The 14,414-nt window shown below is 23.9% G+C and overlaps 1 protein-coding gene across 4 annotated transcripts in view; it reads left to right on the top strand.

The window, feature by feature from the left end:
• The window catches only part of REPTOR (repressed by TOR), a 57,084-nt gene that overhangs the window by 15,385 nt on the left and 27,285 nt on the right, over positions 1–14,414 (top strand). The window contains exons 1-2 of one of the 4 annotated variants that reach the window (XM_065500169.1): positions 17–447; positions 3,629–4,013. The exons of 1 other annotated variant lie outside the window; for it this stretch is intronic. The gene's annotated coding sequence lies outside the window, so the exon portion shown is untranslated. Of the gene's footprint in view, positions 1–16; positions 448–3,623; positions 4,014–14,414 lie in introns of those variants that run through there. 2 more of the 4 variants (XM_065500139.1, XM_065500212.1) reach the window with 2 other exon arrangements.

The raw sequence follows: 14,414 nt of genomic DNA, 5'->3' as shown, positions 1-14,414 counted from the left end.
AACAGTTATATTTTCGAAAAAGTTTAAAGTGTGAAGAAGAAAAAAAATCAGAATTAACATAAAAACGTTATAAAATTATTGAAGCTGGTTTCTTTTTTGAAACGCGAACCAGTTTTAAATGATTTTTTTTTAAACTATTAAAAAGCAAAATATATTTGAGTTTTGTTTTAATATAAGTGTTAACAAAAATCAACAACCAGAATAGATTTTAAAACCTAAAACAAAAATTTACATAATTTATTTACATATTGAATACTAAAAATATATAAATACAATATACATATACAAAACAACAACAACAACAATCTACATTTAAAAAATATATATAAAAAAAAGAAAACAAAAACAAATAATTTGTCTCCCCCTACTTTGGGTCTTTATTTTGTTTTGTTCACTGTATGATGGTGTTTAGACATTGTTTTATTTAAGTGTGGGGTATGCGTAGAGGTATGTAAAAATGTCAAAGAAATAATAGACAACAACAACAAAAAACACACACAAAAATCAACAAAAACAACAAGAACAAACAACTCAACTAAATGAAATATATTTAAATACTCTTCTTATAATAAAAACAAATAAAATTGTAACGGTCTTCACTCCCCAACTCTATCTCTCTCACTCACTCTCTCTCGCTATTTGTGTTACTCACTCTGGTGTATCATCACACTCACACAATTATGCGTTAGTTTTACTAAATTGTTTTCATCACCACAATTACACCATTTCTCATTATACTTTAAGCATTTCTAGGGGTAATTAAACGATATTGCTGTTTAATTAAAGCAGCTGTTAAGTAATTAAAACAATTTAGGGTTTTCTAAGACTTTGCCTAATTAGCGAGATTAAATATACCTACATAAATGAAGGAAATATAATTTTAAAGCAATTCTAGCAAACGTTTTTTGTTGGTTTTCAAATCTATTTTTTTTTTATCATTTCAAGGTCGAATCTACAAAAATTTTGTGAATAGCGTGGTGTGACAAGTGAATTATCACAAATAGTTTATATTATTAATATTTAACACAGTGATTTCTTTAATAAATTAAAAAATTTATTTAATTAAAAAAAAACATTAATTTTTCTAAGAAAAACTTAAATCTATTATAAATCATAAAGAAAATTAAAGTTATCGACAACTTTTCTATAGAAATTAAAATTGTTGATAACTTACAGTTATCGAAAACTTTTCTGTGGAAAATTACAGTTATCGATAACTTTTCTATGGAAAATTACAGTTATCGATAACTTTTCTATAGAAATCGATAACTTTTCTATAGAAATCGATAACTTTTCTATAGAAAAGAAAAATTACGATAACTTTTCTATAGAAAAGAAAAGTTATCGATAACTTTTATATAGAAAAGAAAAGTTATCGATAACTTTTATATAAAAAATAAATTTATCGATAACTTTTATATAAAAAATAAATTTATCGATAACTTTTCACTAGAAAAGTAAAGTTATCGATAACTTTTCACTAGAAAAGTAAAGTTATCGATAACTTTTCACTAGAAAAGTAGAGTTATCGATAACTTTTCTATAGAAAATTAAAGTTATCGATAACTTTTCACTAGAAAAGTAAAGTTATCGATAACTTTTCACTAGAAAAGTAAGGTTATCGATAACTTTTCACTAGAAAAGTAAAGTTATCGATAACTTTTCACTAGAAAAGTAAAGTTATCGATAACTTTTCACTAGAAAATTAAAGTTATCGATAACTTTTCACTAGAAAAGTAAAGTTATCGATAACTTTTCACTAGAAAAGTAAAGTTATCGATAACTTTTCACTAGAAAAGTAAAGTTATCGATAACTTTTCACTAGAAAAGTAAAGTTATCGATAACTTTTCACTAGAAAAGTAAAGTTATCGATAACTTTTCACTAGAAAAGTAAAGTTATCGATAACTTTTCACTAGAAAAGTAAAGTTATCGATAACTTTTCACTAGAAAAGTAAAGTTATCAATAACTTTTCTATAGAAAATTAAAGTTATCGATAACTTTTCTATAGAAAATTAAAGTTATCGATAACTTTTCTATAGAAAATTAAAGTTATCGATAACTTTTCTATAGAAAATTAAAGTTATCGATAACTTTTCTATAGAAAATTAAAGTTATCGATAACTTTTCTATAGAAAATTAAAGTTATCGATAACTTTTCTATAGAAAATTAAAGCTATCGATAACTTTTCTATAGAAAATTAAAGCTATCGATAACTTTTCTATAGAAAATTAAAGTTATCGATAACTTTTCTATAGAAAATTAAAGTTATCGATAACTTTTCTATAGAAAATTAAAGTTATCGATAACTTTTCTATAGAAAATTAAAGTTATCGATAACTTTTCTATAGAAAATTAAAGTTATCGATAACTTTTCTATAGAAAATTAAAGTTATCGATAACTTTTCTATAGAAACTTAAAGTTATCGATAACTTTTCTATATAAAATTAAAGTTATCGATAACTTTTCTATAGAAAATTAAAGTTATCGATAACTTTTCTATAGAAAATTAAAGTTATCGATAAATTTTCTAGAGAGAAATAAATTTATCGATAAATTTTCTAGAGAAAAATAAAGTTATCGATAAATTTTCTAGAGAAAAATTAAGCTATCAATAAATTTTCTAGAGAAAAATAAAGTTATCGATAACTTTTTTATAGAAAAGTAAAGTTATTGATAAATATTTATAAAAAATTAAAGTTATCGATAAATTTTCTTTGCAAAACAAATAAAATGGATTAATTATATCTATAAAATAAATGAAATCGAGAACTTTAGTATAGAAAACTAAAGTTAGTTTTAACATTTTGATATAAAATTTAAGTTATCTTTAACTTTTTGGTAATAAATGAAATCTTTAGAAAAAATGTAAAAAGTTTAACTTTTCTATAAAAAGTAAAAGTTATCAATAACTTTTGGTCAGAAAATAAAATTGTTTATAAAAATTTTTTAATTTTATATTTTGTCTAAAAATGCAAAGTTCTTTAATAATTGAAAATGGTGTCAAATCAAATTTTAATAATTGTTAACTAAAAAATACTTAATAATAACTAATTTAGCTTTTCCTTGTAAACAATTACTAAATTAAAATCTGTTTAAAATTACTTGAAAAAAAATCACCTGTTTTGTTTTATTTTTCTATTCATAACAAAGAAAAATAAACATTCTATTTTTGCTACATTTAATTAAAAATATTAATAATAATTATTTTTTTATAATTTGAATTATAATTAAAAATTCTTGTACCAATAAGTAAAAAAACCATCTAAATAAACACACAAATTAACATACAGCACAGTGAGCAGCAAAAAAAAAAAAAAGTGAATGATTGAGTGACTAGAGAATGAGTGTTAGTGAAGAAGTAGAGTGTTTTTGTTGTTGAGATAGATGTTTAGTGAGAGTGTATTAGTTTAATAAAATTAATCGTTTTGACACGCAATGATTTCGTGATACCTGAACGAACAATACGAATGACGAAAACACATATTCGTACCTACACATGACTCTGAGTGTGTGTGTTTGAGAGTGATATATACAAATAAAAACATTTATAATAACAACAACAACATCAATAATAATAAACCATGTTTTTTTTCTCTGCTTCTTTTTCTATTCAATTAGCATAGAAGTTTAACACAAATATAACAGCAACAACAATAATAACAGTGGTAGCAAAATAATATTGCATAAAATAAAAAGAAAAACATATTAATAAAATAATAAAACATACAACAACAACATCAACAAATAAATACATATTTGTATTAATAACACAAACAAACACAAACTAAATAAATTAATATAAAAATGTTATAAATTTGTTTTAAACTAAATAGATACAAATAATAATTTTGTTTACCTTTTTTATAAAAAAAACAAAAATATTGAACAAATTATTGTGAAATTCAAATAAAATATTAAATCTACAAAGAAGCAGTTGGTGAAATTTTGGAAACCCTTTTTTATCTTTTTGTGGATTTTAATTCACCTTATTTCAACTTTTTGTTAAAGGTTAGTAAGAAATGTTTTATTAAAACTTAAAAATATATGTTTTTGTGGAATAACAAAAATATTTCCATATTTTTATTATTTCCTTCCTCTTCATCTTTATTACAAAAAACCAATATTAATTGTATTCTTTCCACAAATATTTAACAACCATTTATCATTTATAATTATTTTTTCTTAAGGGGAGGGCTTCTCGTGTTTGTCAAACAAAATTTTCGAACGAACAAAACAAGTTTCGTTCTTTAAATTTGTATTAAATACTTCTATAAATAGATTTTTGTTTGTTTTGATTATCTAACTGAAAAATTCTATTTAATAATCTTTTGTTTTATAATGTTTTGGAGGAGAATTTCAAAAAGTGACAGCTTAACATACAGGGAGTAGCAAAAAATCAGACAAACAATTGGGGGAATCAATAAATTTTAGGTAGAATTTATTAAAATTGATATGTTTTGCTAAAGATTTTTAAAATAGATGTCAAAATACAAGTTATTGACAAATTTTTTTAGAGAAAACTAAAGTTATCTAGAATTTTTCCAGGGAAAAAACCAAAGTTATCGATAACTTATCTAGGGAAAGCTAGAGTTATCAAAAACTTTTCTATAGAAAACAAAAGTTAACAATAAATTTTCTCTAAAAACATTAAAGCGATCGATAACTTTTCTCTAAAAAAAGAAGTTATCGATAATTTTTCTATAGAAAATAAAAGTTATCGAGAAATTTTACATAGAATACTAAAATTATCCATAATTTTCGATAAAAAACAAAAGTTATCGATAACTTTTCTACAGAAATCAAAAGTTATCGATAACTTTTCTATAGAAATCAAAAGTTATCGATAACTTTTCTATAGAAATCAAAATTTATCGATAACTTTTCTATAGAAAACAAAAGTTATCGATAACTTTTCTATAGAAATCAAAAGTTATCGATAACTTTTCTATAGAAATCAAAAGTTATCGATAACTTTTCTATAGAAAATAAAAGTTATCGATAACTTTTCTATAGAAATCAAAAGTTATCGATAACTTTTCTATAGAAAACTAAAGTAATCGATAAATTTTCTATAGAAACCAATAATTATCGATAATTTTTCTATAATTAATTAAAGTTATCGATAATTTGTATAAAAAAAACAAAACTTATCGATAATTTTTCTATAGAAAATAAAAGTTATCGAGAAATTTTACATAGAATACTAAAATTATCCATAATTTTCGATAAAAAACAAAAGTTATCGATAACTTTTCTACAGAAATCAAAAGTTATCGATAACTTTTCTATAGAAATCAAAAGTTATCGATAACTTTTCTATAGAAATCAAAATTTATCGATAACTTTTCTATAGAAAACAAAAGTTATCGATAACTTTTCTATAGAAATCAAAAGTTATCGATAACTTTTCTATAGAAATCAAAAGTTATCGATAACTTTTCTATAGAAAATAAAAGTTATCGATAACTTTTCTATAGAAATCAAAAGTTATCGATAACTTTTCTATAGAAAACTAAAGTAATCGATAAATTTTCTATAGAAACCAATAATTATCGATAATTTTTCTATAATTAATTAAAGTTATCGATAATTTGTATAAAAAAAACAAAACTTATCGATAACTTTTCTATAGAAAACAAAAGTTATCGATAAATTTTTTCTATAAAGCAAAAGTTATCGATAAGATTTTTATATAAAATGAATTTATCGATAACTTTTATGGATAACTTTTCTAAAGCAACTAATTGTTATCGATAGCTTGTCTCTAAAAACTAAAAGTTATCGTAAGTTTTCTCTAAAAACTTAATGTTAGCGATATGTTTTGTCTTTATGAAAATTTAATTAAATTCTATGAAAATTTACAACTTTTGTATAGAAAATTAAAGTTATCGATACAATCAAAAGTTCGAAAATATTTTTGTAGAAAATTGAATTGTCTGTAAATAAAAATGTTCTGTTTTTGTTTGTATGTTCAAACATTTGTTGTTCTAAAATTTCAATTATAAATTAATGCTTTTAATTTATTTTATTTATTGTTCAAATCTGTTTAATAAATTGAGATGGTTTTTTATGTGAATTAACAAAGGAAAAAACATGTGGAAAAAATTATAAAATTTATTTTTTTTTATTTTATTTATTTCTTCTTCACTTAACTATGACATCACTTGTCGTCTGTCTCTGGCCAAAGACTCTCAGTTCTATATTTGACATTTTGTAATAATGTAGCTGGTTTGTGGTTTCAAATTTACCATCTGTAACAAAGTATTTTAAATTAAATCTGAAAGTTGTCTATTGAATGTTATTATTTTTTAAAACCATTCATGACATGTTTTTTTTATTACAAAACCACCTGATTATTTATGTATTCTTAATAATTATAATAATTTTTTTTTGCTGCTATAACAGCAATAAATTCCTAATAAGTATTTTGTTATCAAGTGCTTTTAAAATTCTATAAATTAACTTACTGCATAAGCAAGTTAAGTTGGTTAGGGCTTTTGTCACATTTAGTTCTAGCTCGTAATGTTAAACCTACCTTGCTTTCTAATTTTGTCTCTTTTAAATGTTGATAATAGTGGTCCTTCACACTCTGACACTTATGGTCCTTCGCCCACTATCTAATGTGTTAATAAATCATCTGTTCTGTCTTTGCCAACCACTTGAAAATGTAATAGTATGAGACATAATTTATAGCGCATTTGTACATTAAATAATAATATTTTTGCAATGTCTAGACGATACACTTAAATAATTATTACTCTTTAAGTTGACGAATAAAATTATTTATATGAAAATTCAAGTCGTCAACACTTTGAACCGTAGTTAAGAAAAAAAAAAGTAAATATGTTAAATTTGCCATCATTATTGTTATTATGACATGTTTATAAATGATTAAAATAAATTACAAATGATTTACATTAATTTCTATCTCCAGCTTTTTATATTATTTGCCATAATTATGTTCAAATTATTGTAAAACTAACACCCTACACATATTTTTATCTTGACTACTTTATCAGGCGAAAAGTAGGAAATTTGTTTCATCATTTTTTTTTATTATTCTACCGAACATTTTATTATTCGTATCTTATCACCTCAATATTTATTTTTTTTTTTTTGACAAAATGTACTAAAAAAAATAAAATTTATTAGTCCATGGTACATGAGTGGGTTGCTTAAAATCTAAAAAAAAGTAAACAATAACATTTAGTCTTTAAATAGCTCAACCTACTTTTGGTCAAATAAAAACAAAATAGAAATTCGCAATCTTTATTGTTCTATCATCAACATATCTGCTGATATAACTAGTTCCACGATCACTTTAGATTGTGCTAAATAATGAAATATTTTTTTAAAGCCCCCTTCTTTTCTATAAGAAAATTAATTTTATTGATAAATTTTCTATAGAAAAGTAAAGTTATCGATAACTTTTCTATAGAAAAGTAAGTAAAGTTATCGATAACTTTTCTATAGAAAAGTAAGTAAAGTTATCGATAACTTTTCTATAGAAAAGTAAGTAAAGTTATCGATAACTTTTCTATAGAAAAGTAAGTAAAGTTATCGATAACTTTTCTATAGAAAAGTAAGTAAAGTTATCGATAACTTTTCTATAGAAAAGTAAGTAAAGTTATCGATAACTTTTCTATAGAAAAGTAAGTAAAGTTATCGATAACTTTTCTATAGAAAAGTAAGTAAAGTTATCGATAACTTTTCTATAGAAAAGTAAGTAAAGTTATCGATAACTTTTCTATAGAAAAGTAAGTAAAGTTATCGATAATTTTTCTATAGAAAAGTAAGTAAAGTTATCGATAATTTTTCTATAGAAAAGTAAAGTTATCGATAACTTTTCTATAGAAAAGTAAAGTTATCGATAACTTTTCTATAGAAAAGTAAAGTTATCGATAACTTTTCTATAGAAAAGTAAAGTTATCGATAACTTTTCTATAGAAAAGTAAAGTTATCGATAACTTTTCTATAGAAAAGTAAAGTTATCGATAACTTTTCTATAGAAAAGTAAAGTTATCGATAACTTTTCTATAGAAAAGTAAAGTTATCGATAACTTTTCTATAGAAAAGTAAAGTTATCGATAACTTTTCTATAGAAAAGTAAAGTTATCGATAACTTTTCTATAGAAAAGTAAAGTTATCGATAACTTTTCTATAGAAAAGTAAAGTTATCGATAACTTTTCTATAGAAAAGTAAAGTTATCGATAACTTTTCTATAGAAAAGTAAAGTTATCGATAACTTTTCTATAGAATTGAAAAGTTATCCATAGAATAGTAAAGTTATTGATCAGTTTTCTATTGAAACTAAACGTTTCTTAAACTCGTAGTTTAACTAATCCTTAGTTTAACGATATCTTTTAAACTGTCAATTCAATGAGTTGTTGTTGATAAAATAAAACCTTTTTTTTGCTTTTTTTCTATTCTGGTTAAAACTCAAAGTATGGGAACTGAAGCAGATTGTGTGATAACTATGTATGTTTAAACATAGAATGTGCTCAAATATAAAGAGGAAAAATAAAACCTAAAAACAAATATTAAATAACTTTAGATGAGCATGACGTCGCCGTTGGTGGTATATTAACAAAACAAAACAAAACAAAAAAACAAAACAAAATGTCCATATGTATTTAATTTTTTATATCTCTACTTAGTTTAAACATTTGTCTATGACTATTCTATGTATATTTCAAAATTTTTGCCCAACATTTTCTGCTAATCCTCCATTTTCTCTCTCTTCTAGAACCACTAAAATATATAAAATATCTACAATTATAAAAAAAAAGTATAGGAAAACATTTTGTTAAACTAAAAACTAAATAGATACAAAAATAATAATAAATTGGCTGATATTTGAATTGTTTTGTTTACATTTTTTTCTTCTTAAGTATAATTTTTTCTTTACTCGATCTATCTATCTATCGATCGCTTGTCTTTGAAATTTTTTCGTAAAGAATCTGTTTTCTTATTTTTTTCGTTACAAATTGATCTCTTTGTAAAGCGATATAAAATTTGTTGTTTGTTTTTTGTTGGTCTTCTGCTACTTTTTAAATACAAAATTTAAATTCTATTAAAGAAGTAGTAGTAGAATTGAATAAGAGATACAAATATTCATTTAAAAAATTGATACAATTGTCTGTTTTATTTTTCTAGTATTCAAGGCCAATAACAGCCAATGACCGATTAAAATTTCATTCGAAATTGATTTTTTATTATTTATTCCATTCAGTGAATACATTTTAGAATTAAGTAAATGTAGAGTATATAAATACAATAAAACACAATAAATTGTAAGATTTTAGAGGAAATACATTTGCTAAAGGGGGCAAGAGAGAAGAGATGTACTCTTATGATGACAACTTAATGGAATGGTTTTTTTTAATAAATGGCCCAAGGATTGTAATTTAAACAATAGATTTTTAAGAACAACTATTTGAAAATTATCGATGTAGAAGAAATTTCTGTAGAAAATTTAAGAAAATTATTGAAAAGTAATGATATCGATAACTTTTCTATAGAAAAGAAAAATTATCGAAAACTTTTCTACAGAAACGTAATCGATAACTTTTCTATAAAAAAGTAAATTTATCGATAACTTTTCTATAGAATAGTAAAGTTATCGATAACTTTTTTATAGAATAGTAAAGTTATCGATAACTTTTTTATAGAATAGTAAAGTTATCGATAATTTTTCTGTAGAAAAATAAAGTTATCGATAACTTTTCAATAGAATCTAAAAGTTATCGCTAAATTATATAGAATAATAAAGTTGTCGATAACTTTTCTGTATAAAAGTAAAGTTATCGATAATTTTTCTATAGAAAAATTAAGCTTTTCTCTAGAAAAATTTAATTATCGATTGAAAATTAAAGTTATCGATAACATTTCTCTAAAAAATAAAGTAATCGATAACTTTTCTCCAGAAAACTTAAGTTAAATTAAGTTATCGATAACTTTTCTCTAGAAAAATTAAGTTATCGATAATTTTTCTGGGAAAAAAGTGAAGTAATCGATAATTTTTCTTGAGAAAAATAAAGTTATCGATAATTTTTCTTGAGAAATATAGAGTTATCGATAATTTTTCTTGAGAAATATAGAGTTATCGATAACTTTTCGATAGAAAAGTAAAATTATCGATAACTTTTCAATAGAAAAGTAAAGTTATCGATAACTTTCTATAGAAAAGTAAAGTTATCGATAACTTTCTATAGAAAAGAAAAGTTATCGATAACTTTCTATAGGAAAATTTAGTTGTCGATAACTATTCTCTAGGAAATTAAAGTTATCGATAACTTTTCTCTAAAAAAAATAAAGTAATCGATAATTTTTCTCCAGAAAAATTAAGTTAAATTAACTTATTGATAACTTTTCTCCAAAAGATTTAAGTTATCGCTAACTTTTGTCTAGAAATATGAAGTTATCGATAAATTTTCTATAGAAAACTAAAGTTATCGATTATTTTTCTGGGAAAAAATTAAGTAATAAATAATTTTTCTTGAGAAAAATAAAGTTATCGATTACATTTTTCTAGAAAACTAAAGTTATCGATAACTTTTCTATGGAAAAGTAAAGTTATCGATAACTTTTCTATGGAAAAGTAAAGTTATCGATAACTTTTCTATGGAAAAGTAAAGTTATCGATAACTTTTCTATGGAAAAGTAAAGTTATCGATAATTTTTCTTGAGAAAAATAAAGTTATCGATAACTTTTCTATAGATAAGTAAAGTTATCGATCATGTCTAAGAAATAATAAAAAAATCTATGACTTTTCTATGGAATAATAAAATTATCGATAACTTTTCTGTAAAATAATAAAGTTATCGATAACTTTACTAGAGAATATAAAAGTTATTGATATTTTTTTTAAAAAAATTCAAGTATTCGATAACTTTTCTCTAGAAAACTAAAATTTTTGTACAAAATATCCTTGAAAATTAATGTTATTTACAACATTTTATTTTTAAATTATAGTTTTTATACAAAACTAATGTTTTCGATAACTTTTCTGCACAAAATTATAGTTAGCTTTAATTTTTCTCTACAAATAAAAGTTATTCATACATTTTCTTTGAATAACTTCTTTTGAACTTTATTCCTTTTACTTAAAATTGTATTTAAATTTCTAAAATCTTTTGCTTCCTAAGGAAATTTTATTTAAAGCATTGTTTCTTTACTTGTTTGATTAAATTAGTTTTTTTTTTATTCTTCCTTTTTGTTTCAATGTTTCAATGTGTATGAACGAGTTCTCTTATCATTTGTTTTATATTGTATTGACCCACAAATTTATTGTACTCGTATAATGATGCAATAAAATAACAATTGACAATCATATTTATTTGAACAAGATGAGAAAAAAAAACGAAAACCCACAAAACGATTTTGCAAATTATTCTATATAGAATTGAAGGAACGCGAACGAACGAACAACAAACTGGGAACAATTATTTATGTTTTTGTTTAACGTCATGCTGTTTGCGGTTCTACGTCAATTGGTGTTTGAATGAATTTGAAAAAAGTCAAAAGTTTTGAACTTTTTTGTTGTTGTTTGAAGATAGGAAATTTACCAGGGGGTCCTTGAAGTTTAATTTAGAAATGAGTTGAGGAAATATAAGAAAGCTTTTAAAAAGCTTTAATTTGAGGGTAGCTAAGAAAGCTTTTCACAAGCTTGGAAGTTTTTAAAACTTTTTTTATTCTGAAATTTAAAGTCTGTCTTTAAGTTTAATAAAAAAAAGTTCTTTGAACTTTTATTTAACCAAAATTATATTTTTGTAACTTTTATTGTTATTTTTAACTAATTTTAATCTCTTTAAAATGAATTTATTTATATTTATTTGGCCACCTTTAATACGAGTTCTATCGATTCATCTAATTGTTTACTTTTTATTTTTTATTTTATAAGTTCTCAATGACTTATTTGTTATCAGCGTTTTTTCTTTTTTGTTTAGTTTGTTTCTATAAAAAGTTTCAATTAACACGTGACTTTAAAGGGGGGAAAAACAGACGGGAGGGCTCTCTTGAAACCATATGTATTTGAATATTGTTTTACACAAATAACAAAATATAAATAAAATTAATTATACATATAAAAAATGTGATTACAACTATGTATAAGTAATTTTACAACTAATCTAGGAAACAGCTTACAAACTCAACACATTATGCATGAGTTTAGTTTAAAATGAGTTTCAAAATTCTTATTTTTGTATCAAAAACAAATAAATAATAAACAATGTAAACTTATCTTAAGTAAACAGTAGCTTTTTTTTTGTAAAAAAAAAAAATAAATTCACTGACTGACAGTTTTTATAGACATTTAGTATTTTAGATTAATAAATGTGAAAAATTATATGATTAAGAACTAAATATTTGAGTGTGTGTTTTAGATTTAATTTTTCCACAAAAAAAAATGTTTTGCTTATCATAAATTTATTTTTTTTTAAACAGAATTTAACTCAAATTTCAACTTCACACATGATAATTTGATCACTTAAACTACAATTGGTAGTTAACTGCTGGTTAAGCTTTATACTCTTTTAATAAAAATCTGTCATTTGAATCAGCTGATGATGTAGTGCTATGTCTAAAAGCTTCTCTGTTATTCGATTTAGATGAGTAGCAGGTTCTCAAGTAAGATAGTGAGTGATGTTATTAGCTTTAGCTTTATTTTTAAACAAATATTTTAACAGCTGTTTGTTTATTTGCTTAAAATTATTATCTTTCTTTTTTTTAAATCACAACTTTTATGGAAATTTCTTGGAAAATAAAAAGGCAATACTTGATTTTTGAAATTTCACAAAATTGTGTTAATTTTTCTGTTAAATACTAAACAAGTGAGAATTTGAAAAAAAAGTTGTATTTTTAAAAAAATTTTTTTTTTTTGAATTAATTAAGAATTTTAATTTATACAAATTACACAAACGCCATTAAATGTACAGTAGCTTATTATAGATAACTTTTTTAGAGAATAGAAAAGTTATTTATGACTTTTCTATAGAATAGAAGAGATATCCATGACTTTTCTATGGAATAGAAAGGTATCCCTAACCTTATAGATAGCGGAGTCGATTAAGCCATGTCCGTATGAAAAGAAAAAGAGAACAAAATTAAAAATATTCACTATTTCGCTACTGACAAAACAATGGAAACTTTTAAACTTCTGCAAGAAAGAAGTGTAAAACGAAAATAATATTTAAAAGAACGATGTAAAAAGCATCCTGTTTACAGTTATTTTATTTTTAAATTCTGGTAATTTTTCACAATTTCTTTTTCTAAGTTTTTCGCATAATTGCTTTTTTTCAAAGTTAACGAAAATGGCTAAAGTTAAGATTTGTGAAGACTTAAAAAATAAAATAATTAACGATTTTAAAGAATTTCCGGGTAAAACTCGGAAGTTCATTTTTTTGTGAGTACAGTCAACTGTAATAAAAAAGCTCCCTAAAGTATGCAGTAAAAATTTAGATATTTTATTTGCTAATAAATAAGAACATGCTGGTGTGAGTGGGTTGGAGAAACTTGAAGAACTAGCATTAGTAAATGCTACCGGACGAAGCCGGGGCGATCAACTAGTATTCAATAAATAAATCAGCAATTTCAAAAATTATAAAGAAATTTCGTGAGACCGGTTCTGTAAAAACTCAACATTTAGGTGGAACGCCTCGTAAGACTACTCCTAGACAATATAATTTAATAGAGAGAGAGTTCAAGAAATTCCCAAAAATAACTCCTCGAGAGGTTGTTAATAGCCTAAAATTAGAAATAAGTACCCGAACAGTTAGTCGCAGGGCAAATGAGGCTGGTCTTGGTTGCAATTGTCCTGTGAAAAAAACCACTCATTTCTAAAAAGAACCGTTCTGCTCGTCTACAATTTGCCAGGGATCATTTAAACTGGTCGATACAGAAATGGAATACTGTCCTCTTTTCCGACGAATCCAAATACAATTTAAGAGGCAGTGATGGGAGAACATTTGTAAGACGACCAAAGAGAAAAAGATTAGATCCAAAGTACACAAATAAGACTGTAAAGTTTGGCGGTGGCAATATTATGGTATGGGGATGTTTTTCAGGGCAAGATATGGGCCCAATTCATATTATAAAAGATACCATGACAGGTATAGGATACAGAACCATATTAAACGATGTTATGTATATGCCCCTATATTTTCCTCAGCGTATGGAGATTCCAACACGACAACGACCCGAAACACACCTCTAGGGTTACAATCCAACGAGGTACGTGTTTTGAAGTGGCCTGCCCAATCGCCAGATCTCAATCCCATAGAAAATCTATGGGAAATTGTAGATCGTAAAATAAGGACCCAAAATTACACCAGGACGGAAGATTTATCGGAGGCGGTTATAAGGGAATGGCAAAATATTTCAAAGGAGACCATTGACTCTTTAATTG

This window comes from Calliphora vicina, chromosome 1, assembly GCF_958450345.1.
Source record: "Calliphora vicina chromosome 1, idCalVici1.1, whole genome shotgun sequence".
Taxonomy (NCBI): Eukaryota; Metazoa; Arthropoda; class Insecta; order Diptera; family Calliphoridae; genus Calliphora; species Calliphora vicina.
This window is presented reverse-complemented; position numbering and strand designations above follow the sequence as displayed.